At 37.7% G+C, this 14,967-nt stretch overlaps 1 protein-coding gene across 3 annotated transcripts in view; it reads left to right on the top strand.

The window, feature by feature from the left end:
• Positions 1–10,783: 10,783 nt before the first annotated feature.
• Positions 10,784–14,967, top strand: part of PRUNE2 (prune homolog 2 (Drosophila)) — a 109,256-nt gene continuing 105,072 nt past the window's right edge. For all 3 annotated transcript variants that reach the window (XM_014942657.1, XM_014942656.1, XM_014942658.1), the window contains exon 1: positions 10,784–10,911. The gene's annotated coding sequence lies outside the window, so the exon portion shown is untranslated. The remainder of the gene's footprint in view (positions 10,912–14,967) is intronic.

Genomic DNA, 14,967 nt, shown 5'->3' with positions numbered 1-14,967 from the left:
ATCATTCTGCTGGGAACAGTTTCCTTTTTCAGCCATATGAGAGTGTATCCTGTTTTGTCTCAGCAGAAAAAGCAATGTGATATCTTTACCAAGCCTAAGGTCATTTAAACAAGTTTCTCCCCTCCTCACTTTGGTAATCTTGTTTCATAAAAACTTTGATTTCTTTTATTCCCTAAGACAGAGAATATTTAATATTTGTCCAACTTAATGGAAGTTTTATCTTGATGTAACAGCAAAATTGGGATAAAAACATCTGATGCCAAAGTCATGCTTCCAAAACGTGTGAGAATGTGGACAAGTATGTGTACCCTGTGTATGGTCCATTTTAAAAAACAGATACTATTGGGTATACTGTGTACTTACACCCCATAATCCAGTAGAAGTGATGTCTCAAAAGTTGGCCCTAAAGGCAAAAATTTGGAGAAGCAAGAGGGCATGAACATGTAAAGCTGTGGTGGGAAATCAATGTCAAACCAATTGATAGAAAAAATCTAATTTTAAAATGAGCCAACAAGATTTTGATTGATGTTTTTAATTCTGTGGTGCTTCTTTTGATATTTAAATAGCACCTCTGCATTATTTGATTACTCCAGTTATTCTTTTTCAAATGAAAATCTCATGTGGAAATGATTGTTTATTTTTATTCTTTGCAATGTGAATAAACGTATGTGACAAGTTAGAGAGAAGGTATTTCAAGAACAGGCAGAGCAGTCTTGCATGCAGTTATATTCTGTAAAGTTAATTAGAAATGAAAAGATGTTTGCATTTGGTAGGAATTATTTTTTGAATAGTGTGAAGTTTGTCTGTCTGCAGGAGGCCAAATCCGAGCCTCTTGGTAATCAGAAATATTGAACTGAATTCTCAGCAGCAATAGCTGACCGTGCCAATTCTTGATTAGAAATGACTGGAAAAGAGAGCTCCTGTCTTGTGGAAATTCCAGGAACAATCTAGGGACAGGACTTCGTTGTCTGGCTGAAATGCCAGATAATCAAACTACTTCATTTCCATTACTAATTTTGAGGGATCAGCATACTTCTGTGGAACAATGTGATTTGGGAAATGGCATTTTTAAATAAAACTCTCTATCAAGCTCTTGACTCTTAAATATGTCTTTTGAAGAATTAGCTTCAGAAAACCAATAATGTTTGTTCAACAAAGCTATGTTCAACCTCCTTTTGGAAGTGCAGTCACCATCAGAGAGGGAAGTGCAGGTAAGACCAGGTAAAGTGTGTATCAGTTAGGCCCCAGGTAAGTTTTGTATGCATGACAATTAAAGTGTGAAGACCTTTTCCTAGTCTTTGTTATAGACTAGTTATAGTCTTTTGTCACCAGATCTCATTTAACACAAAATATCACATGGTATTTTATGCCTAGCCAATCATTTCTGAGGGCGGCATTGAATTTTTATGCCCCTTCCACTTTTGTTTATTATTTTTTTTGGTAAGGCTGTGCCTCCCATAAAAAAGCAGAAGGTGTGGATTTAGAAAATTGCCCTTTGTTTTATTCTGTTTTATTCTGCCAGTGGGATTGGTGTTTGCTGTAAAGCTTTTTTTTTTTTAAGATCCATAAGTAAAGCAACATTGTACAACATAGATCCAATAGGTAATGAGCAAAATATGGCATGCTTGAAATTTTTTCTACTAAATTATGTTCCTTAGGGAAGAATTTACGATGAAACCATGTATTTTGCAACTATTACAGTAAACTACAATGTATATTATATACTGTACATGATAAATGTGGTACTGCAGGGGCAGAGAAATATAATAGTTTTTTGTCTGTCCTCAAAAGTAAGAGAAAACAAAGATTTATCAGGATAAGAGACCATCTTTTTTTTCCAGGCCACTATAAAGCTTTCTTGTGAAAAGGCTTATGAAATATTAAACTAACTTGAATTTTGCATAAAATATTAAATTAACTTTGCCTTGGCTTGAAGCCATTTCTTTGACAATGAAGAAGGATAATCAACTTAAAAGCCCTCAGGCCTTTGGAAGTATAATGCTGCCTGATACTGTAAGGCAAATGCAGGATTTACTCCAAAATGACTGCTCAATAAATTGTACCTCTGGGTTGGAGGTACATTTCCAAAGCCACTGAGTAGGTACAAAAAAAATCCTCTCTTATGTAAGTAAATAACTTAAAATCTCAGTTGCAATATTTATTACTATCTTGTCCTTGGTCCAGGTAGTTAGTTAGGCTTTTTCCCTGTGCATCTCCAGGAAAAGCTAAGTATGTCTGTGCAGCCGTGCTCCCTTATTAGTGCTTGGAAAAGCTTTATGCTTTAACACTGTATGCTGTTATGTGACTCTGCGGCTTCTTCTTTATTAATATCCTTCTGTTGGGACATATAACTCCTCCCTGCAAAGAATTGCTATCCTCGACAAGTACAGTCTCATCCCATGCAGAAAAATGCAGTGGTTTCATTGCAGTTAAAGGACAGAAAATCCAGTGAGGTTTGAGGCAAAAAGAAAGTAGTGGCTCAGAAAGCAAGGCTGTGTATGGTTGTGTGTGCGTGTGTGAGGGAGAGGAAAAATAACTACATTTTTTGCCTTGAGACAGCGAGAGTTTTTAAGAGTTCCTCTTTATAATAGTCAAAGTCTTCAGTATTTCTTATCTTGGAATATCATTTCAGTTTATGTATTAACAGAAGAAGAAAAGAAGAAACAATGTGATTTTTGGGTAGGATATTGTAGTAGTGTGTCCTAGCCAAAGTGTCTGCAAACCTGATTGTCAATATATGCAGTACGTTTGAATGAATCAGCTGTTTGATGCATTTAAAAACCTGTAAAAGGTATTTTTGACCACAGTTGCATAAAAATAAAAGTTGCCATACTAATGCATTTATGTGACTAAAGACAACAAAACTGAGCAGATAGGAGAGTTACTTCTCCAGAAGTATTAGAGTATCAGAAAAGATCTGTTACTAGGTTGCAGAAGTAGCTTAATGTTTATAAATCTCTTACTTGAGCATGATAAATGAATGTTGATCTATGCAGATCTGAACTGAATTGAGTTATCCTGACTGATGCCATCTGAGAATGACACATCATTTCTTTAACTCATTTTATTCAGGCATCCAGTGTTTATGCATTTTACAATTTACCTTTAATGTAGATAAAGAACCCATCAGCACTAAGACAGAACAGTGGTCTCTTATGTAGTTTAATTTCTGAGTTCCAGTCTCATCATCAACCTCTTAAATTTTTTAATTCTTAGAGATATTGAGAGTTCATGGTTCCTCTCAGGTTTAGCTATGGTAGCTGCAAGAGTTAATCACATTTTAGTCTTATTGCATCTGAGTCTCAGAGACTTTGTGGATTTAAGGCTTTGTGGGCTTCTCTGCTGAGGCCTTTCCTTGGAAAACTCTGGAATAAGAAGCTTCACATCCATGTGCCTGCCTTTGTCCCAGCTGGCTGATTAGCAAGCAGTGGGCTAGTTGAACTAGTTGTGTCTGAGGTGATGGAAGAGGAAGCAGTCTCAGACCTGGAAGATAAACAGTAAGCTTGGATGGCCCTGGGAAGGTGTACTTCAGGAGACTCGCTTTTATGGAGACTACTTTTTGGAAGGTTGTTATTAATAAGTACTAGTAGGGATAGCATACTTCTGTTCCAAATATACGAAAAAGGCAGCATGTCACAGGGAACACTTGCTTTGTGCAGTGTTCTGTTTATGTTATTATGGATAAGTTGGATTTAAGCCCTGGAAAATGAAAACAAAGGTTGTTTTGAGGTTTCCATTGATCTAAAAGTAACGTTTTAATCAATATGAAAATGTTTTTGTAAAAATTTATTCACTTATTCCTTTTAACATAACTTCAGATCTATCAGTACCTGCCTTCTTGCTAGCTTTTGGATGCTTTAAAAGTTGTAATAAACAACATTGTGGTTATAGAGTACAAGATTTAGTTGTTCCTGAAGGAGTATCTGATGATTTTTATCCATGGGTGGTGATGTCTTTGTGTCAGTAATCATTATCTGCAGAAGTGATGTCATGTTGCAAGTATTGACTTCAACTTCTAAGATGCTGCAAATCAGACTGAGGGTTAAAAATGTTGCTTTCATAGTCCTGTGATAGAATTGATAGACGGCACCCATTTGTGCTAAGATGAATGTTTGCAGCAGCATTCGACTTTTTATCACTGCAGTCTGGCAGAGTTGATCTTTTACCCCATGCACAGATCTCAAATTGTCTGTTCAGCACAGGATAATGTAGTACTTAACCTGCTCTTGCTTGGGTAACGCTGTGGTTGTTGCTAAGATTTTGATAAAGTATTTCTGGTGTTGGTACGAGAATGTTTCCTGTGTTAAAAATAGAATGGGGGAGATGCTACCCAGCTGTCTTGAGTAATCTATTAAAATATAAATACATTGTCTGTGATTCTGGCATCAGATAAATTCCTGGTTCAAACAGTAAAGACGCTTGGAGTAGAAAATGTTATCCATGTGAACAGGTTATGCAAGTGCCATCTTTATGCATCACTAAATTATATTAGTGGTTATCACTGGGGAATGGGAACGTAAATAATTCAGCATTAATGTACTGACCTGTGTCAGGGTGAGCCTGTACCTGTTTATGTGCTTCCCTCTAGATGTCGGGGGCTGGTCAGTTTTGCATGTGGCAGCTCTCAGACCATAGCTCCTGATCTATGGTTCAGAGTTACATCCTTGTGCTTAGGGCAGCTGCTGCTTAGACCAATGGTTCTAACCCTCCTGTGAACTTCACCTCCAACGGGACAGCGCGTACCGCGTGAATGCACATTCTAGAGAGGGACTTCCAACTATGGCTGGTGCAGATTGTCTTCAATTCTATCTAATATCAAATTTATGCTGTTTCCTAGGTATGTATCACAGAATCATAGAGTATGTTGAGTTGGAAGGGACCTGTAACGATCATCAAATCCAACTTGTCTTTGGGAGAATAGATTACTTATGTGGATAAGAATATTTGTTCCAAAAATGGAGGATTTCAGTTAGGAAAACAAGAGCAAATATCTTCTTGTGCTTTCTAGTAACAATTAGGAGTGACGTTTTAGGTTGGTTTTGTTATGTTTTGCTCCCTTTATGAGTTTCCAGAACTACAGGAAGAATTAACTGTCCAGACGTATTCTACAACTTTATTAATGAAATTAATTTTATTAATAATAATTAGTTTGGTAATGCATGAGTTGGTATATTGGAAAGCGTTTGCATTTTTTTTTTAATAAAGAAAATTCTTCAGACTGGTGAAACAAGATGTGAGCTATCACTTTTCTTGTCAGTGTGCAACAGAAACCCCCGAACACCTTCAGAAATTTGTTTTTCATTCTCTTTCCTTTGGGCAAGTGTTGGCAGTAGCTGGTAGGTTACCTTGATTGCATGTTTGTCTTAGGCAGAAATACTGTGGAAGGAACCAGCATTTCTTTGGAGGGATAGTATGTTTATGGCCTGACCAAGAAATACACCCTGTCCGTGATAGTCTGCTTGCTGTCATATTAAAAACTCAGTTTAATAAGCTCCATCTCAGAGTTCTTGTGAAGCTCTTGAGGCAAGTCCAGGGAGATGGCTTGTCCTTCCCAGTCTGTTCTGATTCATATGCGTTGATGAAAGTCTGGTGCGCTGGAGTTAAAAAAAATCAGTCCTCAGATGGCTAGCTGACCTGTTTGGATTATGAAGAGGTGGTCTCCAGAGCTTTCTTGCTCCACTATGTATTCTGCTCTTTACAGCCATGCTTTTCTCATTTCTTCAGAAGTGTAGGCTTTAGATTCTAAATTCTCAAATTCTAAAGACAACACAAAAATGTCTTAAGTTTTTGAAAGAAAACACTCATGTACCTGATGACATGAACAGGTCTGACATCACTAAATCTCAGATAACTTTTGAGGATCCTTGCTTGCTCTATATAGAACAGGCTTTTGTGGAATATGAGCAACAGGAAGCAAATTGTTTTATAGGTACAGAATATGTAGATGCGGAACAGCATCAAGTGGCTTGAAATTTTTTGTATTGCTGTTTGCACTGGATTCCTAGAGGTGGGTGACTTTGTAGGTTTAATAATCAATTTATTAGTTCATTCAGTTTCCTTGGTTTTCAGGGTTGAGTGATTTGCTCTGCAGCTATGATGTAACTAAAGACAAAGACTTCTATACACTGAATAATACTATAAAAGGATCAGCTCATGAACTTTATTTTCATTTTTTAGGATGGCAGATTGATCAGAGATGTATGTTACTGAAGAAAAATGTGATGAAAAATATATTGAAAGGAAAATGCAGACAGTTTATTGCTGGTGAAGGCCCACAGCTTAAATGAACGTATCTGTTCCAGACTGTACTTTTCAGAAAGCTGTCTGTCTTCCCCAGTATCTCCTGGTTCTACTACCTAAAGGTAGTTTGATGGCTGCTCCCTTTCCATATAAGGGAAAGAGAACTAAGTTTCTTCCTTATATCCAGGTAGAGGTAAGATTAGACACAGAGGAAAAAGGTGTGTAAAAAAATCACAACCATCATTATTGAGGATAGTACTAAATATATACTTCTCTTGAAAGAATAAAACTTTATTTTATATCCAGAATCCTAATTCAAAATAATATAAAGCACATCAACCTGTATACAACAACAAAAATGTTTAATTGCGTATATTTGGTTCTGTAACATCTACTTAGCATCCGTCAGACATATTTCTCAAATAAAGAAGCATAGCTCATTAGAAGAAAATAACCTAGAATGTTTCCATGCAGCTAGCTTGACATTAATTTTGTGCACAAGAGAAAAGCGTCACCTTACATTTTGTGTGTGCAATTATGAAGGCAGACACTTCCCTGCAATATTTTGCTTTCACACAGTTGGTCTGTCTTTTCTTTTCCTCGTGTTTGGAAGGCTGCTAATTTTATTAAATGCAGAGCAGACTCAGTTCCCTTTGCAAGTGAGAACAACTCAAAGCTCTCGGTGCTTTACCAGGTGTGTTCAACTTCTGAAGAGTCAGAGTGAAAGCCACTTACTGTGTAGTTACTGATTTCAGCTGAAAGAAGAAGAAAGGGAAAATCAAAATTACACTTGCTATATATAGTTTGCTGTATGCATTTCCACGCTCCTTGGGACTGCTTTTCATTTTGCATTTGTGAGGTGTTTTCAAAAGCTTTTTCCATGTATCATGAAGCTGCTTATCTGTTACTTTGCTGCTAAAGGCTGTCAGCTCAGAACTTGTTTGGGTTTTAAACTGGGGTCTCTTATGAAACCTAGATTTCTTGGGTTTCTTGGGAGCTGTGAAGCCAAGGAATTGGCTGGTTCCACAATAAATGCATTCCTTCAGCTGGGGGTGAAAAGCACTGCAACTGAAGGCAATGCCTGATATTTAACTTTTGAAGTCTCTGGTTGATGGGGCTCTGTTTTTTCTCACCGTTGTCACTCATTGCAATTGTCTTCTAATGTGTTACAGAACAGGAGCAAACGCCTGGAGAAAGTCCATGTTGTTCTTGGGAATAAATCCTGTGATTTGGATTCGCTCATTTCTACTCTGGCCTATGCCTACTTTCTAGACAAGGTAATGGAAAAATGGCCTCAGTCGTCTTAACTCATTTGTTCCAGCTTATCCAGATATTACAGATATCTTATTGTTAAGTCAATTGAATCATACTCCAAAAAACATTGTTCTGAACAACAATTTTGATATAATAAGAGGTAAGGTTTTTAGACCGAAACAATCTGCATTTCTTCTTATACAAAAATTAATGAGTGGGTATAAGCTGTCTTATTCAGTAGCAGTAAAAAAATCACCCTTGGACATCATTCTTCCTCCGTTCTTCTTCCTAGTTTCCCAGAGATGCTGTAGGAGGCAAACAGAAACAGAAGAACCATTAAAAAAGCAAAAGACATTTAAAGAAAAAATAATAAAAGGGGGAAAAAAAAAACCAAATAGAAAATTCTGACTATTTCTAATTGCTCATGCTGTTAAAACATCTTCCTAATAAAAAACAGATCTTATTTTATACCAATCTAACAATGCACACCTGTGTCACAGGTCAGTCCTCCTGATGTTCTTTGCTTACCCGTGCTGAACATACCAAGAAGAGATTTTAGCTACCTCACAGAGACAAGATTTATATTGGAGGAGCTGAATATCCCGGAGTCATTCCATATCTTCCGAGATGAAATCAATTTGCACCAGCTGAATGCTGAAGGGAAATTGTCTTTAACACTTGTAAACAGCAACATGCTGACAAGGTATTGCATTGTATGTACAATAAGATAGCTTATGCGTGTTTGAGCTGTTATAAAAATTATATTTTACATTTTTTCTGCATTAATATTGGTGTTGCTGTATTAACACAGACAAAGAAAAAAGGAAGTTAAAATATATTTTGTCTCCCATTAGGTCCATTAAATGTAACAAACTAAATAGTCATCTTTCTGTCACTTCTAATGGAAATCCCTTTGTTAAGAACCTTGTATTTTCACACTTGTTAGATTAGATATTTTAATTTAGTTTGAAGAGCATGGAAGCTTCCTGTGACCGCTAAATAAGACATCAGATTCTTTTTATGCTGCTTAGTTAGCTTTTGATTTTTAGCAAAGACTCTTACATTTAGCATTAAGACTCTTACATTGATTTGGAGATGGCCAGCACACTTGCGTATGTGCTGTTAAAATGGCTGCTAGCTTATTCAGTCCTTGCAAACTACAGTGTTTATCTCCAAATGTTCTCAGTGCCAGAGGCTCGGAGTTGCTCTGTGGAAGACCATAGTCCATATACCTATCCTTAAGAGGGAACATTTACAAGCCTATAGATAATGGTCTGCCTGTCTTGCCCGGAATCAAGGATGCTGTTTAATTCCAACTCTCTTTAGAATTTAATTTAAGATAAATTTTGTTCTGGCCCCATCCCACTCTGAGGTGTTTGTAGGTTAGAGTAAACATAGGGAAAATCTAAAATGAGACGTATGTGTAAATCTCATAAGCATGGATGCTTTAACTGCAGTCATATCGGTACATCATTCGCTTTTTCAAAGTAAAATTATCAAGAAGATTTGCTTTTGTTTATTACTAACCCTGTGTTTCTTCCTTCTGAAGAATTATGATTAGTATTTTATATTATTAAATATAATTCCACTTTGTTATTGCTATTAGAAGCAGAAACTTAAAATGTCTAAAAGCAAAAAAAAAAAAAAAAGAACTTTTGTAAGTTTTCAAAATATGCAATGGGGAAAATCCAAAATCTCCCCTAAATAAAGAGTGATCTTTTCAGTACATGTAGAAATATTTTTCTCAAATTATTAATTATAAAGATTTTGATAATGGAAATTTAAATATTTAAGTACTAAGTGATGTATCAAGCAATAAAACCACTGTGAAACACTTCATTAAAAAAATTAGTTTTCAGATTCATTGTGACTTTCTTCGGCTTTACAGCAAACTTCAAATGGCAATAACAGTAGTGTTGTAGTCTAGAATTTTAAAAAGTATTTTGCACTGTTTTACTGGGTTGTCTAAACAGCTAGAAAGAAAAATATATATTATTCTTGAATTTGCTTGATAGTGAGGATAAAAGTTTGGAATCAGCCGTTGTCAAAGTCATCAATCCAGATGAGCAATGTGACGGCAGCCTGGAGTTACAAGCGTCTACTTCCTCTTTAGTAGTAAAAGAGATTCTTCAAGAGGCACCAGAGTTAATCACTCAGCAACTGGCTTATCTCCTCAGAGGTGAGAGATTACTCTTTATATTAAATACTGAAAGGTTTAATGGAGTGTTTCTGAATCTGCTCATGCAGAAAGAGTGTGATCCATTCTTTGGTTAACAATCCCTTTAAAGACCACGGGAAGCTTCATAAAAGAAGCAGGGAGTAAAGAGTTTGTTAAAGAGTAACATTATATTGAATATTAAAAATGTGCATTTAAAAATAGGCATGAGAGGTCTTTGCTGTATCACTAGAGGAGGCTATTAAATGGAGCTGTCGACACACCAGCTGGGTAGCTGGGAAAGCTGTGCAGTGCATCGATGCGAGGGGCTGTGCAGTGCTGCCAGCCTGGCTCTGCCTGCCTGTGGACAACAGTATGGATTGGAACCTAATATTTACATCTCCTGATGGTGGTACCTTTTCAAAGAATGGTGTTTTAATGGCAAAACTTTCCGTGTTTAACAACGCTGTAACGAAGTCTTCGTTGCACTCTCCTTTTCCTTTTGTGTCGTATGCCCAGCGGAGTACAAAGCATGGGGCTTTGTCGTGGTCTGACCCCAGCTGACAACCAGCTCGCTCACTCTGCCCCTGGTAGGATGTGGGAGAGAATGAGAAGAGTAAAACTGAGAAAACTCATGGGTTGAGATAAAGATATTTTATAGGTGAAGCAAAAGCTGTGCACACAAGCAAACCAAAACAAGGGATTCATCCACTGCTTCCCGTGGGCAGGCAGGTGTTCAGCCATCTCTGTAAAATATGCAATGGGGAAAATCCAAAATCTCCCCTAAATAAAGAGTGATCTTTTCAGTACATGTAGAAATATTTTTCTCAAATTATTAATTATAAAGATTTTGATAATGGAAATTTAAATATTTAAGTACTAAGTGATGTATCAAGCAATAAAACCACTGTGAAACACTTCATTAAAAAAATTAGTTTTCAGATTCATTGTGACTTTCTTCGGCTTTACAGCAAACTTCAAATGGCAATAACAGTAGTGTTGTAGTCTAGAATTTTAAAAAGTATTTTGCACTGTTTTACTGGGTTGTCTAAACAGCTAGAAAGAAAAATATATATTATTCTTGAATTTGCTTGATAGTGAGGATAAAAGTTTGGAATCAGCCGTTGTCAAAGTCATCAATCCAGATGAGCAATGTGACGGCAGCCTGGAGTTACAAGCGTCTACTTCCTCTTTAGTAGTAAAAGAGATTCTTCAAGAGGCACCAGAGTTAATCACTCAGCAACTGGCTTATCTCCTCAGAGGTGAGAGATTACTCTTTATATTAAATACTGAAAGGTTTAATGGAGTGTTTCTGAATCTGCTCATGCAGAAAGAGTGTGATCCATTCTTTGGTTAACAATCCCTTTAAAGACCACGGGAAGCTTCATAAAAGAAGCAGGGAGTAAAGAGTTTGTTAAAGAGTAACATTATATTGAATATTAAAAATGTGCATTTAAAAATAGGCATGAGAGGTCTTTGCTGTATCACTAGAGGAGGCTATTAAATGGAGCTGTCGACACACCAGCTGGGTAGCTGGGAAAGCTGTGCAGTGCATCGATGCGAGGGGCTGTGCAGTGCTGCCAGCCTGGCTCTGCCTGCCTGTGGACAACAGTATGGATTGGAACCTAATATTTACATCTCCTGATGGTGGTACCTTTTCAAAGAATGGTGTTTTAATGGCAAAACTTTCCGTGTTTAACAACGCTGTAACGAAGTCTTCGTTGCACTCTCCTTTTCCTTTTGTGTCGTATGCCCAGCGGAGTACAAAGCATGGGGCTTTGTCGTGGTCTGACCCCAGCTGACAACCAGCTCGCTCACTCTGCCCCTGGTAGGATGTGGGAGAGAATGAGAAGAGTAGAACTGAGAAAACTCATGGGTTGAGATAAAGATATTTTATAGGTGAAGCAAAAGCTGTGCACACAAGCAAACCAAAACAAGGGATTCATCCACTGCTTCCCGTGGGCAGGCAGGTGTTCAGCCATCTCTGTGAAAGCAGGGCTCCATCACATGTAGTGGTTACTAGAGAAGACAAATGCTGTAACTCTGAAGGTCCCTTCTTTCCTTCTTCTTCCCCCACCTGTACACACTGAGCATGGTGTCAATGGCGTGGAATATCTCTTTGGTCAGTTGGGGCCATCTCTCTTCCTAGCTTTTTATGAACCTGGAGCCTACTAGCTGCCTGGGCAATGTGAGGAGCCGAAGTGGCCTTGACTGCTTACCAACAACCAAAATCACTAGTGCATTATCAACATCATTCTCACCCCAAGTCCAAAATACAGCACTGCACCAGCTGCCAGCAAGAAAGTCAGCTCTGTCCCAGACGAAACCATGACAGGCTTCAACAGTCAGAATTACTTTTATTTCTGTCTTCATTGTTTGTATTATTCTCCTCATTTTATTTGTTGCAGCAGAACCCTTCAGTTGGAACTGTTAAATTCCCTTTTAAGAAATCAATGTGGGCGTGTTTAATGAGGATTATGAAAACTTGCCTATGTTTAGATTTCAGAACCTACAGGAGTCATTGCATGTCATTGTACTCGTCACTGTGGTAGCTAATGTAATGGGCATGTTACAAGAAATTACAAGAGGTAATTTTAATTTTTTTCTATGTTTCCATAGAAGAAGCATTATCAGTGACACAGCATTTAGCATTCTCTTTTGGTATCTTTCCATGCTAATAAGCTTTAGTAAACCTGCCATGAAATATTTTTGTAAGCTCCAAATTTCTGTTGAGTAGCTATCCAGGCATCTAGGCAATTGACCATGCATAATAATTGCTTCTGGAGGCAGAATCAAAAAAAGGTTTTGTGGGATCTCTCAGGATACCTATGTGGTGATGGAAAGAGTCGGGAGGCAGTGCTCTGAATAGTGAACGAGCACATGTTCAAGTACTATACATGGTTGTAAGTGCCTGCATGGTTTATATCTCTAGTCTGTATCCAAATTAAAATAAAGTGCTTTTATTAGAGAAATACTGAAATTGTTTACAATAGAGATAGCCAGTTTTGAGGGTCGTAGTGGCTGATTTTTTTAAAAAAGTTAATAAATTCATTTTAATTATTGTGTGTGGTAGCACGTTCGAGGAACTTAGTGGATACAGGAGTCCCTTCATACCTTCTCTTGCAAGGTATGAGAAGTGATTGACAAAACCTAAACAACAAATCACAGCTACATTTGTGACTTGATGCTTTTCTCTTCTCCCGGCAACACAGTTTGTACATATACAAAGCTAAGCAATACAGTGACTCCTCTTGTGGGTCTCTTAAAATAGAAAAGCATTTTGGTACTTAAGAACCTTCCATTGCAAATTCAGAAAAGTCAGCGAATCCTATTAATGGTTTTGATAAGATTTTAAAAAGGATATAATCCTAGATACAAATGTATGTAGATGGCAGATCAAAACACAGGCAGTCTGAAAATAAAAGATCGCATACAACCTTCCCAAGTTTTGTGTTTCTCTGTATATTTTATGTCCTTTTGTCATTGCCCATAAAGTATAGCTTTTGAAATTCATCTCACCGGTGAGCATAGGAAACAAAGGGATCGCATATCATGGTCTGGAGGAAGGGGTGGCTGCTTCATTCTCCCTAGCAGTGAATGGATGTGTAGAAGCCGGCAGGATGGCCCCTCTCTCTGGTGGCACTCCATGGGCATAGAGCCAATAAAAAGATCCCGCTGGGCTTTCCCTGCTGTTGTGTTACTTCCAGTGTAAATTTGTGTATTGTTAGTATGTATAAATTTCAGAGGAAATTCACAACAGAAGGCCAGATTGGAAGTCAAAGTGCTAAGAATTAGGATTTTATTTTCATAAAAGAGCTGGGGGATCCCAACATCCAAGTCTGAGCTGGAAACTCGTCTTTCATTTTCTGCCCTCCCAGTGAGTATTTTGCCAGAAGACTTGTAAAATATCTCATGTTTTAAAAATTAATCACATAGTGGCTGTGACACCTTCATTTGTTGTCTCTTTTTCAAACTTCTTTTTTCTCACAGTCCGTTAGCAATTTTTAAAAATTTTAATAATAAAGGCAGATTTTTATAGCCTGCCATAATCCAGCTTTGAGCAACCTTCACCTGCTCTTTGGTGTTTAAAAAAACCAGAAAGTTAAGAGAAAAGACTTTTCCTGTGAAACTGAGCATTATTGATTTAGGCAGTTTAATATTTAAGGATTTTTTTCAGCTGAATGCTTTCCTGGTATCTTTGTCTCCTCGTCAGACATGCTATAAGCTAATTCTACCCTTGGGCTTTGAATAGAGACTGCTTGGAGAATCGGAGTGTTGTACAGCCATATTTGCCTTAAGTTAGAGCTTGTGCTGTCTCTGGATTTGTGCCAGAAGCAAACAATTATAGAACCTGCCAGAGTCTTGGGCCTGTATTATTTTATTTCCCTAGAGATGTTTACAAGGGGACTGTTGCCAAACTCAAGATCCATTAAACTGCTGAATCATTACATTTTCCGTTGCAGCCAGCTGGCAAGGATGCGATTCCAAGCGCTCACTGTCAGGTACCTTGGGTCAGTGCACTCTCAAAAATGCCTCCTTATGTTTATTTGTATAAGGCCTTGAAGGATGCCACAAGGTGCAGACTGCAACATGTAAATAGAGACAGATTTACAGCAAGAGCATCAGCATTTTTTTTTTTAATGTGTGAGCCTGCTTTTGCTAGTTATGAGCTGCATAGTTGAGGCCTTTTTGTGCTCTGCTGGGGCAGTCTGACTTTCAGTAGAAAAGATTAGTTTGTTATTCTAGCCACCCAAACGAATGTTAAGAAATACCCTTTTAAGGGCTTTGGGAATTATGCCAATTTTTTTTTTCTGTTTATTTTTGGTCTGTCCTGTACATCTATCAGATGATTCACGTGTTCTCTAGTTGGTGCGTCCTTAGTATATATGCCAGAAAGAAAGCAGTGTTTTGAACTGCACCAAATGCTGCACTTGTTGGGACTGATACTTTTGGTTTTATGCATGGAAACAGTTTTCCTGGAGGCAATGCTTCTCCCCCCGCCCAAAATTACACTTTATTCCAGCTTTGTGGCTGTCCTGGTAATTACAATGAAGACTGCTTGCTTGGGTCTGTTTTACACTTTTGGTTTGTGGAGTTTTTTTGGAGGATGGGGAGTGATGAAGTATATTTTCCATGAGGGACTGTTGGTTTTCCCCTTTTCCCTGTCCTTTATTTTTCCAGTTCATGGAACAAAACCTCGACAGGAGAAATGCCTATATTTTCATTGTACTGTTTCTCTCAGCCATAAACTTATAATTCAGGAGATGCTTGTGCTGTTCTTAATGTTTTCCCAAAACGACTTCTGCCTTCATTAGATC

Source organism: Calidris pugnax, unplaced genomic scaffold (genome assembly GCF_001431845.1).
Source record: "Calidris pugnax isolate Ruff unplaced genomic scaffold, ASM143184v1 scaffold109, whole genome shotgun sequence".
Lineage (NCBI taxonomy): Eukaryota > Metazoa > Chordata > Aves > Charadriiformes > Scolopacidae > Calidris > Calidris pugnax.
The sequence above is the reverse complement of the archived record's forward strand: the minus strand, read 5'-3'. Positions and strand labels throughout refer to the sequence as shown.